Raw genomic sequence first — 7,778 nt, forward strand, 5'->3', positions numbered from 1 at the left:
TGCTGCGAGGGCTGCAGCTCAACAACCTCTGAGAGAATGTATGGGGGCAGTTCCAAGGATGGACCAGAGTGAGTGGCCAAACTTAATAGACCCCAAAACTATGTATGAAAAAGACTGCTCAGTGGAAGAGAAAAAACAATGGGAACAGTGGGAAGCAAAACAAAATGGTGACGGAATATGGACAATTGGGGAAAAACCAATTCTACCAAAAAAATATTTAATTACTATAGCTAGGTGGTTTCACGATAAAGCTTATGGGGGAGCCGAGGGAATAGCTAAACAGGTACAGAAAGTATGGGCTGCTCCAGGAATCTATGCAGCTGCTAGAAGAATAACAAATAGCTGCCCGACCTGCCAGAAGTTTTCAAATAACAAGCCAAGCTCAGATTTGGGGGGGGGGGGACGACCATGGGCTTACTTCCCTTTCCAGAAGCTGCAAATAGATTATGCAGATATGCCATCTGTCTATGGATACAAACACTTGTTAGTGATAGTAGATCAGTTATCAGGCTGGGTAGAAGCTTTTCCAACAAGAAAGGCTGACACAGGGGGAGTGGTAAAAGCCTTACTGAAGGAAATCATACCCAGGTATGGGGTCCCAGAAGCCATTGATTCAGACAGGGGTGCCCATTTTACAGCAAGCATAATCAATCAGTTATGTAAATCGTTAGGAATAAAAAGAAACCTACATGCTCCTTATCACCCACAATCTTCAGGACAAGTAGAAAGAATGAATAGAACATTAAAAGAGAAAATAGCAAGAATATGCACACATGCTAGCCTAAAATGGCCAGAGGCATTAAACTTAGCTCTGTGGGATGTTCGAAATTCTCCACGGCAACCCATAGGACTACCACCAGCAGAAATTCTTTTTGGGAGACATTTAGCGATACCAGGGACTCATATCCCTCCTAAGACCAGCCTATTAGACGGAGATGAACGAGTAACACAATAGGTACTAGCCTTACAAGAACGGTTTAAGGCCTTGCAAAATCAGGCTCAGTGGTTTCAGCCAGTGCCATCAGACATTCAGGCACATGCTATACAGCCTGGAGATAAAGTGTTGATAAAGGTATTCTCGCGAAAAACAAAACTAGAACCAAAATGGGAAGGACCCTATACTGTATTGTTAAGTTCTTACTGCGCTGTTAAAATTCTAGGAAAAGAGAATTGGATTCACCACTCTCACATGAAACGAGTGACAGTCCAAGAAGCAAACACAGCAGAGGTTGCAGCAGAACAGTGAAAACAACCACGTAAAGCTCGATGGGATACACGACTTCCCCAGGGTAATCTGTTCGGACTCGCCTCACTAACACAAATCTCTTTCCCTTTACTGCACCCTGCTGTTTCAAACCCTGGCAATGCTACTTTCCCTAAGCTGTGGTCAAAGAACCTTAGAGTGGCCATGGTCCCAGGCCCGTGTTAAGTATACCGGAAGTATGGGATTAAGTTCTGATAAAAACTTAAACCTCTCAGCCCTGGTCATGCATGGAACTGAAGTATACTCAGAAAATGAATGGAGCTGGGATAATACTAACCAACTTCCCCAACTCCTGGGAAGGACAGGAAAGGAAATAAAGATAGGGTGTCGAGTGATCAACGGGTCCACCCATGAGAAGGCAACTCAAATCTCTCTCACTAAAATCAAATCAAATGAAAAAGAAAGGAAAATTTGTGCCACTGAAAAACTGGATTGTTGGTACAATTTTACCTTAGAACAACCTGTTGTTATAGTTTGCCTGTGGGCTCACCACAATGTGGGACTGTCATTTAAATTTAAAATAGACATTATTGAGCCCAGTACAGCAATACCTACCCTGACTACAATTATTTCCACCAATATAAATAACTCTGTTACCATGAAGAGTAAGAAAACCTTATCCCCACAAATCTTTGAAATTGGACCGTATGTGATTAGAAATACAGGCCAACAACGAGTGTTATTTAATCCATCATGGTCTCTCAAACGAGTAGAGCTATTAATGCAAATTATATCTCTACAATCAAACCGACCTGTTCACCATTCTTAGGTACGTCCTATGTGGGATGGACGGCGTGGTTACATAGGCGAACCCTCACCTCTCCAAAATGAACAAGGAGAGATGTGACCGGTATCATAGGAACAGGATTGGGAGTCCTAAACAGTATAGATGCTGAAGTACTCGTAAATAAACTGAGCACAACAACAAGTGACTTATACAGATTAAAACATCCATTGAGGTCTTCTCTATTAGCATTAGGAACTAACCAATGGCTTTCATCCGAGATATTACCTCAGTGGGAAAAAATGAATGAAAAAGATCACCACTTGATAGTGGATGCACTTGGGGAAGCCCAAATTAATATTTCCCTGGCCCTCAGTTGCATCCAAGCTCAACTGTGGATGCAATCTATGGCAGCAGCGATTATAAGGGAGGGGAAGAAGGCACTTTACCCACTGAAATTCGAAAGGTAATTTGGGATAATGTGACCGAATTTGAAAAGGAATTCCAATCCTGGTGGTATCTGGTCAATTTTACTTATGATCCTATCAACACTGAGGCCACAGCCTTTGTTTCAACAATACGTAATGCTTCAACATATACAATATATCCAATCATTGCGTTAGGATTAAATCACAATGGAGCTATACTCTATCCATTGGAACACAGAGTATGGACCCAACGAAATGGAAATAAATGGCAAACTGTGGACGTTAGCGCATGTATTGTACAGGAACAGCAAGGGTTTATTTGTGAAAGTAATACCATCAAAGCCCAAGACATTTGTCTTGACACTGAGCAAAATGTTTGTCACTTTGAAATACACCCTGATGAAACACCTGCAACTATACTTGTATATATTGGGAGAGGGTGTGTATGTATGAGAACCTTTTGTAGTCTTATAGTTATAGATGGCATTGTAGTAGATATGAGTAATCATTGAAATATTTGTATTTGTAGCTTTACCAAAATCATGGGATGTGATTTCAATTATTCAGCTCCTATCACGTCTTATCAATTGTTACAATCTAATTATACATTAATTCAAAATTTACTACCTACTCCCATTGGGATGAATCTCACCCTGGTAAGGAAACTACTGCAACATGATGATTTGCATCGACTGCTAGAGCGCATCCGGAACAGTGGACAGAAAACTCTAATCACTGTTCACCATGATGCAAAAGAGATACATCATATCTTAGAAAGGGTAAAAAGGGATGGAGAACATCATGGCTGGGAAACTCTTCTAGGGTGGTCACCAACCACAACAGGGATTTATAATCATGTATTGCACCCGGTAGTAGTTGTGTTCAGTTTAACTGTGTTATGCCTATTGCTTACGATCATATTATATATAAGAGTATGGAAAGTGATAGTATGCCTCGAAAGACTTCAAGAACTCTGTTTAAAATATTAGCAGGGATGCTTCATAAAAACAAAGGGGGGAAACTGTTAAAGAATAGTGAATTGAAACTGTCTAGAAATGGCTGCTTAGCACAACTTATATAAAACTTGCTTAGCATGAGTGGCTAGATTTGCTGAAGCCTTAGGCCGTGCGTGGGAAAAGTAACGAATCTTTACTTAGTTTAATAAAAAATAGTGCCTCAGAGCTCGTTCAGGCTGGGAAGATAAGGGAGCCACACGCAGTCTGCGCACCTGTGCCTCAGAAAGACGATGAGACCCAATGAGGAGCAGGAGACCCCAGACCAAAAAATTACTATTGGTCTAACTATCGCGTGAGGGGTGGGAAATGGAAGTCGAAAAGACTATAATTACCCAGGATTTGTTTATGTTAGGGTCCCTCTTCGGAGGCACCCAGCTCGAGCTGTAATTACGGCACGCGTGTGATTAAAATTTACTTTGTTTTGATTTGGCTCTGAACTTTACTTGGGGGAACCTAGGGTCGAGCCCTGTTATGGTGGCCGACAAGCCTAATTTCCGTAACAGGCCGATGAGGCTGCAAAAAGGGCAGCATTATCCATGTCAGTGGCAGCATTAGTTCCAGAGAGACTGTTAAAAATGGAAATTCCAGTATACACTGAAAAAGAAAATAAATTAGCAGAAATACTGAAATGCATAAAAACTCCTGAAGGATGGTGGGTGACATCTACTGGACAGTGTGTGGTAACTTTGCCGATAATGAAGAAGCTGATGAAGCAAATACATGGTAAGTACCCACATGGGAGCTGAGGCATTGGTTGAAACAGTTAAAAGATTTGCTGTGGGAGTTAGTATGTTAATAATTGCAAAGGGTATTACACAAAAATGTGAAATCTGTCTTAGAAATAATCCCAGGATTCAGAAGAAGCCCCCCCCAGGGGAAGTAAAAAGGGGCTTCATGCCTGGGGATTACTGGCAAATTGATTTTTCTGAATTACCAAGATGTAATGGATATAAATATTTGTTGGTAATTGTTGACACCTTTTCAGGATGGCCTGAGGCTTTCCCGTGTCGTACCACTAAAGCAGGGGAGGTAGTGAAAATGTTATTAAAAGAAATCATACCAAGATTTAGGGTACCAGAAGGGTTTTCTTCAGATAGGGGACCTCATTTTATAGCAGAAATAGTACAACAAATCTCAAAAATACTACAAATTAAATGGGACTTACATACCCCCTGGAGGCCACAATCCAGTGGAAAAGTGGAAAGAATGAATCAAACAATTAAGAGACAGGTAGGAAAATTGTGTCAGAAGACTCAGATGAAATGGACTGATGTTTTACCTCTGGCATTATTAAGAACCAGAATAACCCCAAGGGTTAGGGAGAAAGTTAGTCCATTTGAGATTCTGTATGGCAAACCTTACACTGTAAATTTAACTGGAAATGAAATTCAAATGCACGTTAAGGGTGATCAAATTTTAAGTGATTATCTCTTGTCTATGGCAAAGGTTCTTCTCTCCGTAGGTACATCCAGTTATACTTTTAGATTACACCCGAGTGAAAGCAGTACCTCGAGAGATGTGGAAAGCTGAACAAGTTCAACCTCTAAAGTTAAAAATATATAAAGATATATGAGATGTATTAGAAGCGAATCGGTTTTAAATTTAGATTGTATTCAGGGAAAAAATGCTTTAATCTGTTTGTTAGGAATAGGGTTAATATTGTTGTTACGGTATCTGTGTAAAAATGATGTTCTCCTTAACAACCAGGGGAGAAATGTGGTGGTTAGTTTTTCTAGGTTACCTGAGCCAAACAATTAAAGGGAATCAGGAAGGATTTTGGAGTCACAATCTCCATTTGGAAGTAATTACGAAATCTATGAAGATAGTTAACCAGAGGGATTGCTGGGTGTGTACCCACTTCCCTGAACTTTCCAACAAGGGCTTCCCACTAATTGGAGTGCCTATGAAACAACCAAACAGGAATGGGAAGTCCAGAGTGTGACAGGAGATTATTATCAATGTATCCAAAGATGTAATAATAGTAATAAATGGTGGGAGAAAACTATACTTTATGGAAAGCAACCGATCAACTGTACTGGAGCCATTAAGGTAGGAGGTTATAAAGATTGCTCTCGGATACCTGAATAGGTTATAAGTGGCCAAGTAAGGAACTAAATGGGTGGCGTGTTCCAAAAGGTAGTGGATGGTATTGGTTGTGTGGAAACAAGGCACGAAAAGTGCTACCTCCTAATTGGTCAGGGACATGTACTTTAGGGGCAATAATCCCTAATGTTACTATAAGAAAAGAATTGAGTAATAAATACCAAAAATCCTGGCTAAGAACATTCATAAGGAGACAAAAGAAGGTCAATAAGCCTTTAATAGATCGACCTACTAGGTTGCAGTCATTCGTAAGGTGGCTCTTTCCACAACTGGGAGTGAGTGAACTTGAAAAAGCAATAGTAAATATTTCAGCAGTTATTGAAAAAAATAGGGAATAAAACCTCTGATGCCACTGCAGCTTTACAAGAGGAGGTTTCAGAAATTGCTAAAATAACTACCCAAAACAGGATGGCTCTAGATATGTTATTGGCATCTCAGGGAGGAGTATGTACAATAATAAATACTAGTTGCTGTGTATATGTGGATCAAAGCGGGAGAATTTCTACCGATCTAAATGAAATCTGGAAGCAGACTGAAATCTTACATGGGGTTCAGAAAGAGGATACCTCTTTTGGATTTGAAGAAACATGGAAATGGTTGACTTCCTGGTTCCCTGACGTGAGCTCATGGGTTAAAAAGTGTTTAACAATTTTGGGAATGGTGTTAGTAGTTTTTGTATGCGTTTATGTAGTGATTCAATGCATTTGTAGATGTTGTACAAAATTAATATGGGAAAGATTTTAAAAGAGTGAGACTAATATGAAAATGATCATATAAGTCTCAAAGGGGGGAATTGTTACAAGACAACCCTGGGAAGCTCAGAAGGAATGCGTGAACTAGGTAGATTAGGATAACTTCTAACATTAAGTCTGAAGTGGTCTAGAGGTAGCCACTTAGATAAAACTTGCTTCATGAGTAGCTAAATTTGCTGAAGCCTTAGGCCGCACTCCTAGTTCAGTAAGAAAGGGCCCCAGAGCTGGTGCAGGCTGGAAAGATAAGGGAGTTACAAGCAGGCTGCATTCCTGTGCCCCACACTCCGAAAGGGAGGATGTCAAGGCTTTGAAATAAGGCCTGCTTGGGCACCAGGACCTTGGGAAGCAAAACCTCCTCTCACTGCTGAAACAATGTTAATTAAGGGGTCTGGACTATCTCCCCCTTGTCAGGACTTTGGGAGATAACACCTACTGTCCCTGCTGGGGCAGTGTTAATTGATCTCCCCTCATCAGGACCTTGGGAGACAGGGTTGGGACCCGGGGAATGAAGAAATCACTAACCAATCAGTGTAAAAGGGAAAATTGCAAATCTGGCAATTTGTTTGTATAAATGCTACTTGAGCTGTGCTTGTGAGGTCACAGTAGCCTCAGTGCCTCATAAGTTAGTCTACAGCGCCCCCTGCTGGCTGTGCTTCTGAGTTGACAGCAGCGTCAGCGCCTCCTAGGGCAGTGGGAGGCTAATGGCGGCTGCCTGTGCTTGTGAGGTCACAGCAGCCTCCGTGCTGTATAGGCCAGTGGCAGGCCCATAGCTGCTGGCTGTGCTTGTGAGGTCACAACACTCCTACAGCCTGATAGGCCAGCAGCAGACCCACAGCTGCTGGCTTTGCTTGTGACATCACAGCAGCCTCAGTGTCTTATAGGGCAGTTGGATGCCCATGCCTGCTGGCCGTGCTTGTGAGGTCACAGCAGCCTCAGTGCCTGATAGGCCAGTTCGAGGCCAATGACTGCTGGGTGGGCTTGTGAGGTCAGAGAAGCCTCAGTGCCCTACAGGGCAGTGGCAGGCCCCTGACTGTTTACTGTGCTTCTGAGTTGACAGCAGTGTCAGCGCCTCATCGGGCAGTGGGAGGCCCCTGGCTGCTGCCTGTGCTTGTGAGGTGACATCAGCCTCCGTGCCTTATAGGCCAGTGGCAGGCCCAAAGCTGCTGTCTGTGCTTGTGAGGTCACAGCAGTCCCATGGCCCGATAGGCCAGTGGCAGGCCAATGGCTGCTGGCTGTGCTTGTCAGGTCACAGCAGCCTCCGTTCCCGATAGGCCAGCAGCAGGCCACTGGCTGCTGACTGTGCTTGTGAGGTCACAGCAGCCTCAGTGCCTCATAGGCCAGTGGCAGGCCCATGGCTGCTGGCTGTGCTTGTGAGGTCACAGCAGTCCTATTCCTGATAGGCCCGTGGGAGGCCTCTGTCTGCTGGCTGCCTTTTGAGGTCACATTTGTCTCTGTACCTTATAGTGCAGTGGGAGGCCCCTGGCTGCTGGC

The sequence above is a fragment of the Dromaius novaehollandiae genome, chromosome 22, assembly GCF_036370855.1.
Source record: "Dromaius novaehollandiae isolate bDroNov1 chromosome 22, bDroNov1.hap1, whole genome shotgun sequence".
Classification (NCBI taxonomy): domain Eukaryota; kingdom Metazoa; phylum Chordata; class Aves; order Casuariiformes; family Dromaiidae; genus Dromaius; species Dromaius novaehollandiae.